Raw genomic sequence first — 13,595 nt, 5'->3', positions numbered from 1 at the left:
CCAACCGTACTAATTGATGACTTTGAGCTCTGATTTTCTCTCATTAGTAGGTGTGGGTTAGTTATGGAGCATAGATTACAGAGTTAGAAACACCTAAACCTGAAAACAGGCCCCACACTTCTGCAGCTATGTGATCTTGGGTAAGTTATTAAATATCTCTAACTCCCACATCATCCACAGAACAAGGATAGAAATACCTGCCAGGGATTTGGTGGGGATTAGACAAATTAGTACCTGTACAGCACCTCACACAGTGACTGGTACAGGGGAGATGCACTAAATGTATTCACTGCCTTCTCCCTGTGTAGTTAGTTGTCTTTTTACATGCACAACTCTTGCTTTCTTAATTTATGATAGTATTTTGAGAATTTAGAGGTTGTCATATATATATATCTAGCTACTCATCACATTTTATGTTATATGGTGATGCACAGTAAATGCTTAAAAGTGATTATTTGATTGCTGGATTAGTGGGGAAGAGAAAGAGAGATTATTGCTTTGGGGCTCTGTTGATGCCACAGTCTTCCAGTTGCAACATCTGTCAATTCACTGCTCACCAGAGTTGTTTTGGCTGATGTGACTGGCCAGCGGGTATCCTTTGCTTCTTCAAAAGTCAGTATGTGTCATTCTGGAAGAGAGGCCACTTTTCAGATAGGGGAAGACATTTCTTCAGTCAAGAGGAGAGGACTTGCTGTCACCACCACAGCATCCACGCTATCAATAGGTTCTTGCAATTTCCTGATAAGAAGGCAAAATTCCAGTTTAACTCACAACTTTAACACCCCCTATCCACAGGTCTTTCATCAGGACTGCTATCAAAGAGTCAAATTGACCAATTTCAGTTTTTATTTCTTTTGCCCACCCTTTGGCAAGATCTCAATGAGCAGCTAACCAGCTGAAAATAGGAGAAGAAGAAAAAGGCCTGGACCTAGATGATTCAGGAAATGGCTCATCAGCCACCAAAAATTGAAGCCACTTTTCATTCATATAATATGGAAAAAAATCTCCGTGATAAATATTAGGAATAGTTCAATGGAGTCACCTGTTTATAATTTATTTTTTAAGAAAAAAAATGTGATTCATTTTTGCAGCACTTTCTCCTACATTCGCTTGTTTAATCTTCATAACAACTCTATGAAATAGTTATTATTACCCGTGTTTTACAGATGAAGCAACTGATCCTAGTAATATTAAATGACTTGCTCAAGGTTACACAGCTGGTAAGTTGCAAACCCAGGACTTAAATCTGCATGCTTGTAATTTGACCAATGGTTTTCCCCTTCCCCTTGTTTATCTGCCTCCACCTAAAAAAAAGCTAATGAAGAACATTCTGTACTGGCCCTATCATAGGTCAATGACAGTTTAGAGGGAGTGTTAGATACCTGTCTCCTTTTTTGTAGCAAATCGCACATAGAACCCAGCCTTAATATAAAAACATTGTCAGAGAAAAAACGTTTTTCAAAAGTTAATAGTGCATCTAAGATTAATTCATACTTGTTTCTGAATAGCTGAGAAGAGCTCAAAGACATGAAGCATTACTCCTATTCATTACAGAAGGCAAAGGTGCCAGTACTCTCATTTTATGGCCAGGGATAAAGAAGAGAGAAAGGGAATGTATAACAAAGTTGAAAAAACAGCCAGTACTTCTAATTTCTGAGCTCAAATTTGGCAAAATTCAGCTTGACAAACTTAAAAAAATCTATCAATAAATTTCCAAAATATTCATTGTATACATATATGTGAGCAAATATTAGAAGGAAATTATGGAAAATGAGGACTATTGTGTTAGAGTGATAGAATTATAAAGATTTTTTTCTGTTTTCACATATTTTGCAATGACTTTCTATCATTTTGTGTAAGGAAGATATAAAGCAATAATTATGATTATTTTAGTGGACGCTTTGAAAATATCCATTTGCCCAGGGCTAGGCAATCTCTTTCCACCAAATTCCCAAAATGACAATTGATTGAGTTGACAATAGCTGAAGACAGATTTTTTTATGGGTGAGAGGTGCTAATAACATCTTCTCATATTGGTACATAGAATTGGGTCTCGTGGAATTAGTACTCTGCACCTGAACACTGATGGGCTCAACATTTTCTAGTCCTTCTCAGAATGAACATTGAAGTGGGGTTTGATGTTTTTAACTAAAGTCTTTTAGCACAGATTCTCTAGCAACATTTTCCCTTTTATTTTTACCTAAAGGGCCTGAAAGATTTTTAAACCAATTATTTCAGTAACTTGCCAAATTCACTAACTTTGGAATTTCTCATTTAGTTCAATAGCTTTTGTAATTCCTCATTTAGTTTAGAATGCTAGAGCTTGAGTAAGAGAAAACAGTTAATTTTCTTGTCTGCAGATGAAGAAACTGAGGCTGAGAGAATATAGTTCCAAATTTAAAGTAAGTACATAGCATAGCATAGCATAGCATAGCACAGCATTTATAGTATTTTCCCAATTATAATTACAGGTACTCCTATAAAATAAGTACACCTGTTCCTCTCCTTGATGTTACCGATGTCCTTGATTATAATTACATCAGAGGCTGGGCATGGTGGCTCATGCCTGTAATCACAGTATTTTGAGAGGTCAAAATGGGAGGATAACTTGAGGCCAGGAGTTGGAGGCCAGCTTGATCAACATAGCGAGACCTTATCTCTATTTTATTTTTTGAAAAGATCATTAAAATATTAAAGTAAAAAAAATATGCATTAGTTCAGTAGAAAGTACTTTAGCCCTTGGTATCGAGGGCCCAAGAGTAAATTTGGACTATAGACTTTTCACATTTGACAGTGAAAGAGGGACACATACTGTATACACATGAACTGACATAGGGACAATTTTAATTTCACTTGTCTTCTCACAGGAGAATATTATCCCATGGCTTAAAAATCTTAAATAGAATCTAGGAAATCAAGAAAAAATGAAGCCATGAAAATGAGGAGCACAGATGAGAATTTCCCAGGCTCTGGCATGGACTCTCAGGCATGTTTCCCTGAGTTGCCTTCACTTTCTCAGAAGATGCCTATTTAGTGAGCACCATATTTAGGCAGCACAATCACATAGAGTTAGAGGCCTAGGCTCCAGCCCTGGAGCGGCCAATGATCATCTGTGTGATTTTGAGAAAATCACTTAATACCTCTGGGTCCCCTACCTCATCTACCAAAATAAAGGGTTGGACTAAAGATTGTTTTAAATCATTTGGATTGCATGAAACTGACTCAGGTTATTTTAAGCAGAAAAAGAGTAAATCAGAAGGATATCAGGGAGCACTCAGAATTTTACCTGGATAATTAGTTTTGGGGAAAAGCTGGAACCAGGACAGCTTGGTGAGGGGTATGGGGGTGGGACCTGATGGTAGAAATGTAGTGTAGATGCAAGTCTCATTGGAGTGAGCTGCTGCTAAAGTGAATGAGCTTCTAAGATTCTTTGTCCTTGAACTTCAAGTTCCAGATCTTAGGACTTTGGTTAGTTGGCCTAGGGTAAGTTCATGTGACCAAATCTCAACTAGAAGATAGCAGTCAACGTAACTTACAGCCTCACCAAGACAGCACACAGTAGCCAATGAGCAGATATTGGACAGCCAGAAAATGTAGTGTCTTTGGAACTTCCTAGCTCTCTCCTTCCTTCCTCTTTTTCCCCATTTTTCCTCCCCTCTTTTCTTCTTTCTTTCTTTCTCTCCCTTCCTTCCTTCCTTCCTTCCTTCCTTCCTTCCTTCCTTCCTTCCTTCCTTCCTTCCTTCCTTCCTTCCTTCCTCCCTCCCTCCCTCCCTCCCTACTTCACTTCCTTCCTCTCTCTCTCTCTCTTACCACCCCTAGTGTCTCTGGTTCTTCTTTAGTGCTCTTACAAATATCAACTGGCATTTATATGATGGGGAGATTACATAAGGGCAAGGTGTTCTCTCCTCTTTTCTATTTTTCCTGCCCTTCCCTTTCCTTCCTTCCTTCCTTCCTTCCTTCCTTCCTTCCTTCCTTCCTTCCTTCTTTCATTCCTTCCTTCCCTCCTTCCTTCCTCTGTCTCTGTAGTTCTTCTTCAAGACTCTTCCAAATATCAACTGGTTTTATACTATGGGGGGTTTACATTTTAGCACTCAAGGGTGAGCTGTTCTCCCCCAGAAAAATCCCCACTTCTCTCCAGATTCCCAGGAGGATTAGGCTCATGGTGGGAGAAAAAGGGAAGGGCTGCCTTGGCTGCAGCCGGGTACCAGAAAGCCAGAGTGTAGCAATGTTCATAAAGACCAGAGCCAGAGAGCTATGGGAGCATGAGCTTGGAGCAGATGGCTAGGAGAACAGTCCACCAAGGACCACTAGGTCCCGCTCCTAGTCAGAGGGGTTTTCTTTCAGAGTGTTCCCATTAACACATTTCCTTAGCCTTCACCTAATGGCTGCTGGAATGAGTGGCCTTTTTCCTTTTCCAAACTGTCCTTATCAGTAATGCAACAATAGCTAATTTAATTAGCTGACCTGAATAGCAGCCAGCTTGAGCTAATTTGGTTTTGCTAGTGCTCTCTGGTATATACAGAACTGATAATCCTATTTCCCTCTAGACACACAGTGGAATTTGGGAGGGGGCAGCGAGAGTCACAGTAGCTCTTCCAAAGTCAATCCTACACCGGTGGGATTTAGCACTTGACCAAAGGCAAAGAGTCTTGAGTCAGTATCCCCCAAGGGCCTGTCAACTTTGTCAACTGAAAGAGATAAAATATACAACCAGGAAATTGCAAAGGCAAGGTGCCCAGGATGGGAGTGCTGGGAAAAAACCTTCCCCTTAGCAGAAAGAACACTTGGCCAAAAGATTTGGAGCTCGGCCACTGACTGACCTTCCCAAGTCCCTACACCTCGGTGTCTCAGTTACCAGATGCATCATAATAATCACTGTGAAGAAATGCTTCCTTTGCAGACATGCTGTAGCACAATGTCATGTAGATGAGAGTGCTTTGACACACAGAAAACTGTGGCAATGAAGAATGCTTTGATAATTAGCCTTTCTCGCCATGAGTATATTTTCTGTTTCTCAAGGGCAGGAACTAAACACCATCCTCTCTGTGTCCCTAGCATCAAATATGAGGTCTCCACACAGAAGTTGCCCTACATGTGCTTGTTGACTGAATAATACAGGAATAGGGGTATGAGGAGATGTGTAGGGATAGTTTAAAGTGCAGGGAAGTCAACACATAATTAAAGAAACATGGAAAAACATAAGCCTTCTTTTCAGGTAAGTGTCTTAACCCTCTCCATCCTTCACAGAAGAGAAAACTGCCACAGAGGCACAATGGTTTATTCAGATATCAATACATCAAAATAGCTCGTCTATCCAACTGGCACCTCTGCCCACATTCTCCACCCCAAGTTCTTACAGAGCCACTGCCCAACTAAGGTAAAGGAGCACCCCCAGCACAGACTTTTGTCTTTGTTTTAGGGTTCTTTTCCTCCGTAAGTACTGCATTTCAATGGAATACAGATTAGACTGTGCATGTACTCACATGGAATAAAGGTGTGTTGTTAAGTAGATTTGGAAAAGTTTGGAATAGGAAAGATCTATCTGGTCATATGATCCACTCCCATTACTTTAATACACCTTGGTGTATTGGTATTTGGTCAACCACATTTAACCATCATGACTACTGTGTTGATTTACTCCATCCATGCTCCCTCAGTGATCCCATCTGCTGCGTAACTTCAACGGTATCCTATACGCTGATCTTCAACTCTGACCTCATGCCTGGGCTCAGTTATCTAGAAACACAACTGCCTGTTGGAGGTTTCCACCTAGATCTTCTGTTACACGTCAAACCCAAGATGACAGAAATTGCCCTCCTCACCTACATTTACAGAATCCTGTTTTTAGCGGTTGCTCACGTTTACCAAGGCCAGAACCCCAATATTCCCTTCATGCCTACTTGCAGGTAGCCACTGAATCCATTGATTTTGCCTTCTAAATATCTTTCGAATCCAGGCCTTTCTCACCAATGAAATTATTTTATTTATCTCTTTCATTCCCTAGCCCCCAGCTCCAAGCAGGTGTTTCTCAAAGGCGAATTCTGTGCCAATCAGGCAAATAAATGTTTGTTCACCTGAACTGAATTAAAAATTTTTTCCCTGTGTTCCACTAAATTTCAAATCTTTAGTGAATACCAATTACTATACTGAAGACAACCAAAGGTATAGCTGAATTTTTCCATTCTGTTGTAACAGCTATTCCAATGGGCTCTAAATTGACAGCTAATCCTCAAATTTGGGATGAGTACAGTTTGCTTAGCTGAGACTGTGCAGCCTCAGTGGTGGGCTTACCTTTTGGGTCTGCTCTAAAACCTCAGGCTCATACAAAGAACACTGACGTTTCTCCCATGCTTCCAGAAAGGTAGATTATGCTCTGGTTGCCATAATTTCTTCTTCAAAGATTCCTTGTCTTTGACTCTCTCATAGTTAACCGTAAAATCAGGTGTGCATTACATTTTATAAATTCAAATTTCCTACATATTCCTATAACACATTTAAAATATTTGGTGTTCCTTAATAATAATTGGTGTTCCAATGATAATTTTGTTTTTTTACCCATTTATCTAACTTTTACTTAACTACTGTCATGGTCTTCATATCTAGATTTTTTTTTTTTCCTATAGCAATTCCCCTAAAACCCTAGGGCCAGTGGGTGATGTCATTGCATATTGAAATGTAGCCAGGTCATAATGGAAATGACAGTCTTGAGCCAGACTGCCTCAGTTCAGTTCCTGATTCTACTACCTATCTCAGTTTCATCATCTGTAACAAGGGATTATAATGTGACTGCATACTTCACCGTCTTCTTACAAATATTAAAAGAGCTAATTCATACACCACATTAAGTATTCTACTTGGCACAATATAGGCAGGCTGTTGTTTTATTAACCTGATATTGAGGATCTAGGAGACATCAAAGGAATTTTGGTGTACAATTTATTTTTATTTAAAAAAATTATTTTAATAGCAAAATCAAATGCTTACCATGAATAGAGGCTGTGCTATGCAGTTTACCTATATTATTTCATCTAATCCTCACAGTAACCCTATAATGTAGTTTTAATTATACACAATTCATGGATGAAAAAAACTAAGCCTCACACAGATTAAGAAACTTGCCATTTGGCACACAGATAACAAATGACAGAACTGAAATTTGAACTCTAAACTGAGTCCAAAGCTAAAATTAAATAAGATAGATATTAAGTACTCAAAGTGTTCATGTCTCTAAATAAAACAAAGAAAAAATACAACATTGGATGAATCTCAGAATAATTATGTTGAGTGAAAGCAGCCAGACAAGAAAGAGTATATACTGCAGGACTCCACTTATATAAAACTCAAGAAAATGCAAGCTAACTATAGTGAGAGAAAACCCATCAGTGGTTGACTGGGGAGGAGATGAGGCAAGAAGAGGTAGGAAGAATGGATTACAAAGAAGCAAACTTTTGGATATGATGAATATGTTCATTATCTTGATTGTGGCGATGGTGTCACTGGTGTATACGTATGTCAAAACTTACCAAATTGTATACTTCAAATGTACAGTTTATTATATGTCATTATGCTCAGTAAAGTTGAGCATAATATGTTTAATAATGAATAAACACTTGAACTACATTTTTTTGTTGAGACAGGGTCTCATTCCGATGCCCAAGTTGGAGTGCAGTGATGTGATCTCAGCTCACTGCAACCTCTGTCTACTAGGTTCAAGTGATTCTCTTGCCTCAGCCTCCTGAGTAGCTGGGATTACAGGCATGCACCACCATGCCTGGTCAATTTTCATATTTTTAGTAGAGAGGGTGTTTCACCATGTTGGCCAGGCTGGTCTTGAATTCCTGACCTCAAGTGATCTGCTCGCCTCTGCCTCCCAAAGTGCTGGGATTACAGGCGTGAGCCACTGTGCCCAGCCTTGAGCTACTTTTATGCCCTCAAAATCTGGCACGTTAAACAAAGGGTTTAATCATTATTAAGAATAATGTATCAAGTATCAGGAGGATTTGGATTTTGCTTGTTTGGTTTGGATTTTTGTTTTTTTGGCCATAACTGGGCTATAATCCTCAAATATAAGGAGGATTTTGATCTGAGTGGACCAACCTGGCTCTCTCACCTCCCCCTTGAACCAGTTGTGTGACTTTGGCAAATTACTTGACAAAATTCAGTGTTTCCATCTAAAATGAGAACCTTAGAGGCAAAAAAAAAAAAAAAAAAACTGACTTCACAGGGTTGTCACAGAATTAAATGAGATAATGTACATAAAGCCATTATGGAGTATTCGGTACAGAGTACTTCCTCTATCATTGTTCGCTAGATGTTGTTAAGGTGAAAGTAAGGGCTGAACTAGGCTCTGCGGGGCTGCGATGTCCAGGGTGAGTTAGGTGCATGGCAGGGGGCCGGGAGGAGCAGTTATTGGGTGTAGCCCCAGAGGAAGATGTGACTCTTTTCATCATACAGCTGTGCATCCTAAAAGGTCCCAGCATTTGGGGGCTGTGATAAATCACTGGGTCAGGCTTTCTCTCACTCTCTCTTCCAGATCTCACTCCAGAATGCAAAGAGGACAACCGCAGCTACAGCTCTAGGGTAAGGCCTTCTGTTTTTCTACAGAAATTAGTAATGCCTTCAGCTTTATTCCACTCTTCTATTACCTTAATGTGCTGACCTGGAGGATAAATGAGATAATAAACACAGAGCACCGAGCACAGTGTCTGGGTCACAGGAGGCGCTCAATAAATGTTAATTCTCTGCCTCCCGCCCACTTATAGATTAGCCCTGACTTCTCAGAAATGCAGATCCCTATGCACTCACCTAAGTCTCCTTTCAATATCCCTGCGTGGGAGCCTTTTTACTACCCTCTTCAAGCTGGCCAGAATCCCTCTCCTCTGCTAATTGTCCCACCGAGAAATGAGGGGAAGAGAATGCAGCAGCAATGAGCCAGGAGGCCCGGCCTCCTAGCAGAGGAGACTGTGCTGTTACCGAGCTTTGTGAATGCGAACCTCATTCATCTTCACAGACACTGCTGCGCCATCCATTTTAAATGACATAGAAGCCGACCCGTTTATCAAGATCAGCATACTACTATATTATTATGATTATTTAGCATTTACATAACACTCTATTTGCAAAGTGCTTAATAATAATTTATTTATTACCTCATCTAACTACTCACTAATGGAAAATTCAAGGGGTTGCTGTGGGTTCACTGACCTCCACTCTGGAGATACCTTAGGCCATTTCCAAATGCCTGCCATAAAATATTTTAATAAAAAACCATTTGGTGGATATGTATATGTGTATATATATACACACACATATATATACCAAATATATATACGTATACATTTATTTTTTGGATTTTGCAACATATCTATTGAGACAATACTTTTTTGCTTTACAATGAATAAAAATAAGCATGACTTTTATTATAAAGTCACAAAAATAATATCTCTCTAGAACTGATATAGAACCAATACAAGATTACATTCCAGTTCTGGGACAGACATGGAAATCATGCAAATGTGCCCTTCACATGTCCCTTCAAGAAAGGGCTGGTTGCCCAGCTCAGAGGAGTGTGGTTGGCTGACAGCCCCTGCCTGCTACCTCTCTTAAGGCCCACCTCAAGCAGCGACTGAGCCTGGTGGTGGTTCAAGGGTTTGGCCATTTTTGCCCAAGGTGGGATTCATCTAAAGGGTGATTTTTGGCCCAGGCATTGTGGCTTGCCCCAGTAATTCCAGTACTTTGGGAAGCTGAGGCAGAGGGGATCACTTGAGCCCAGGAGTTTGAGACTAGCCTGGGCAACTGAGACCCTATCTCTACAAAAAATACAATAATTAGTGGGGCATGGCGGCACACACCTGTAAGTCCCAGCTACAAGGGAGGTAGAAGTGGGAGGATCTCTTGAGCCCAAGAGGTCAAGATTGCAGTGAATTATGATCATGTCACTGCACTCTAACCTGGGCAACAGAGTGAGACCCTGTCTCTCATAAATAATATAAAATAAAGAAAATAATGTAATTTTTGTTCTGGGGCTCACTCACGTCTGTATCCCTGTTCGACAGCTTCCCGGCCCAGTTGTGCTTCCTTTGCTTTTTTCCTTCACAGGTGTAACTCCCTGATAAACTTTGATTTTCAGTCCTAACTTCACGTCAGAGGTCTGGCAGCATGAACTCCACATTAAGCCCTGTCACTAGGGCAAGTGTCTCTGGACTGCAGATTTTTCACCAGCACACTGAGGGGAGGCGGCTTTGATCCTTTCAAAATTCGTTGTGTTTCTTCCATTCTATGAATCTATACAGAATGAGACTCCATATGAATTTTATGTCTTTAGTCTACCTGCAAGGGGGTTTTGCAGTGGAGGAAGGTTTCGAGGAAAAAGCTTCTTGCTTTTTCCCCAAATGGGTCCCCCATTTTCCTGCCTACAATGATCTGTAGCAATTCCACCTCCATTAAAACGTGCAGTAGGAAGATGATAGTGAGTGTGGATTGATGTGTAAAAATTACACAGTAAAGCTGGGCACAGTGGCTCATGCCTGTAATCCCAGCAATTTGGGAGGCCAAGGCAGGCATATCACTTGAGGTCAGGAGTTCGAGACCAGCCAGACCAACATGGCGAAAACCTGTCTTTACTAAAAATACAAAAATTAGCTGGGCGTGGTGACGCATGCCTGAATTCCAGCTACTCGGGAAGCTGAGGCATGCGAATCACTTGAACCCAGGAGGTGGAGATTGCAATGAGCCAAGATCTCGCCACTACACTCCAGCCTGGGTGATGAAGTAAGACTCTGTCTCAAAAACAAACAAAGAGAAACAAACAAACAAAATTATACAGTAAGAATGTATGTGCATGTAAAAAATTTATTTTTTTACATTAATTACATTATTTTTTACATATATTTTACATATATTTTTTGTAAAATATATGTAAAAAAATATATTTTTTACATTAAATACATTAATATTAATATTACAGAATATACAACAATGCATATAGTTAAATAATATCATAACATACATGATCTAATACATATGCTTACATAAAATATCTACTAAGACAGAGGATCTCACAGCAGAGAAAAATGGGGAAGCGAAGTCCCGCTGGCAGATGGGGAAAACAGAACTGCACACTGAGAGGGCCTAATACCTGGCTATGATGGTCCCCAAGTTCTTATATCAAGTTATATTCTATAGGGTGAAGATCAGCTCAAGTGAAATACCCCAAGAGAGAATAACTCCTTGAACCTTACACACCTCACAATTCTAGAAGATGCAGCCTCCTTATCAGCTGCTCACCTGTGAAGGTCTTTGTTTTCAAGTCAACAATCAGAACAAAAAGTGTGTGCCCTCTCCTCTCCCTTCATCCCTCTTTTTCTTTTCTTTTCTTTTTTTTTCTGAATCCCCTCAGTACTCTTGGGTCAAATATATCTCCACAAAATAAACTACTACAAAACTTAATTAGGATTTTTGAAATTAAAAGCTAGTAAAAATGTATTTACTCCTGTAATTTTTTTCAAAGCTGTTATTGTAAGGCTTATGTATAAGGTTGTCATTGGACACTGGCTCCGAGAGTCACATATGTAAATGAAAGTCTATAGTTTGAGGTCACACTTGCTAGAATTTTAAAGTGTGTTCAATAATGCTTTGTGTAAATTTACAGCAGATTGATCTATTATTAACTAGAAAAGACACGTGTGGTGGTTGAGAGAATATCAAGAAAGATATCTCTGGCTTTCCTTTGATGCTGTGTTTAGAGGCCTGGTGAAACAAGGTGTCACCACCAACTCCTACCCCTGCCCCCCATCTCCCAGCTACCAAATAAGAAAGCTAAGAAGGCTCAGCAATATTCTTGGGCAAGGGTCTAGACCCAGTTCTTTAAACAAGGGCTTCAGAGCATGTCGTAAGACAAACTGGGATTTCCAGAGGCCAGCATGAATTGACGAAAAACAAGTCATGCCACATTCACATTATTTACTACTTGGTAAGGGGGCTCAGGGAACAGCAGGGAATTACTATAACTGTGTTTCTTCAAAACAGTGAACAAATGCCCTCTTCTAGTTCTTAGGATGATGGTGAATAATGTGAAAGTAACATGCCAAACAAAGAGAAGGAATCCTATTGAATGAATCAACCCTCTCCGCCTGAAGCCCTCAAGTGTTTTTGCCACAAGGCTCTGATCCTGTCCTGTCCTGATCAAAATATGAATGACTGGGATAAAGGCAGCATAGTAGGGTGGCTATGAACAAGACCTTCAGAAGACAGAGTTGGGTTCAAATCCTGTCTCGACTCCGTACTTGTTGTGTATCCTTGCCTAAGTTACCTAAACTTTCTATGTCACAGTTTCCATAAATATAAAATGAGGATTATAACACATTCTTCATAGAGCTGGAGTGAAAGTACAATGAAATATTCTGTGTAAAGCCAATGTCTGTTGGAGAAATACTCCAAAAGTGGTAGCTCTTTGCTGCATATTAAACACATTGTCTGCGAGTAATAAGCTAATATGTTAAATGACAAAATCAGGATCCAAGTCTCACCAGGCTGGACTCAAGGACCAAATCTAATAGGATGGCACTTAAGAAGGATAAATGTAAAAGTACTGCAATTAGCTCTGAACAGCAAGCTGCACAAATGCCCAGTGGGGAGACAGGGCTTATCAACAGCACACCTGAAAAAAGCCTTGGGAGCATTATATGACTCCTTGCCCATTATAGGCCAATGGCGTGAGTTGGCTGCCAAAAAGCAAATGCAGTCAAATCCAGTCTTAGGAGGCATAAAGGCAAGTGCCTTGTCTGGAACAAAGAGGAAAATAATGCTCAGCTCCGCTGCTTCTCTCTGGGTACCACACTTCAGTAGGGGTGTTGATAACCCATGCTTTTGTTCTGAATACACAGAATCAGGATAGGGAGAAGACATAAACCCCATCAGAGCAAAAAACAGCAAAGGCAAGAGAAGCCCAAGGAGGCTCAGGACATGTGTCTATAAACATTTGTGCATGATGGATTAGATCCCTTGTGATGGAAAATTTCCAGCTCCTTTCTGTTTAAGAAGAGAACAGGGACTATAGATGTGGGTTACAGAAAGGGAGGTTGCTATCCAATATATAAAGAAGATACCTCTAACCATGAATGCTGTCCACACATGGAGAGGGAGTGAACTCCCCATCACCGGAATGGTCCAGGCCAAGGCTGCAGGATTGCCTATGAAGATTTTTGTACAGTGATTACTATGCTCTTAAAGCGGGGCTCAGTCTGTAGCCTAAGTGCCCCACAAATCATCTGTTAAAATCTTGTAAGTATACAAATAAGTGCATTTTTCACTGGGGAGAAGGTCCATAGCCTTCTTCAGATCCTTTATGGGACCTGAAATTCCACCCCAAAAAGGTTAAGAGGAACTGAGCTCGAGTATTATTTCTGTCAATATTTATTGAACACATGTTATCTTCTAGTAGGGGACACAGAGATGAGGAAGATGCTGTATCTTTGTAAAGGGAACCTTTGAGTTCGGTGTGTTCTTTTAAACAAACAAGTGCACAAAAAAATCCTTATGTGTGCTATGACAGAGAATGTGTGCAGTAGAGCAGCAAGAAGGAGAGTGGTCCCTTC

This window comes from Colobus angolensis, unplaced genomic scaffold (assembly GCF_000951035.1).
Source record: "Colobus angolensis palliatus isolate OR3802 unplaced genomic scaffold, Cang.pa_1.0 Scaffold126, whole genome shotgun sequence".
NCBI classification, from domain to species: Eukaryota; Metazoa; Chordata; class Mammalia; order Primates; family Cercopithecidae; genus Colobus; species Colobus angolensis.
The sequence above is the reverse complement of the archived record's forward strand: the minus strand, read 5'-3'. Positions refer to the sequence as shown.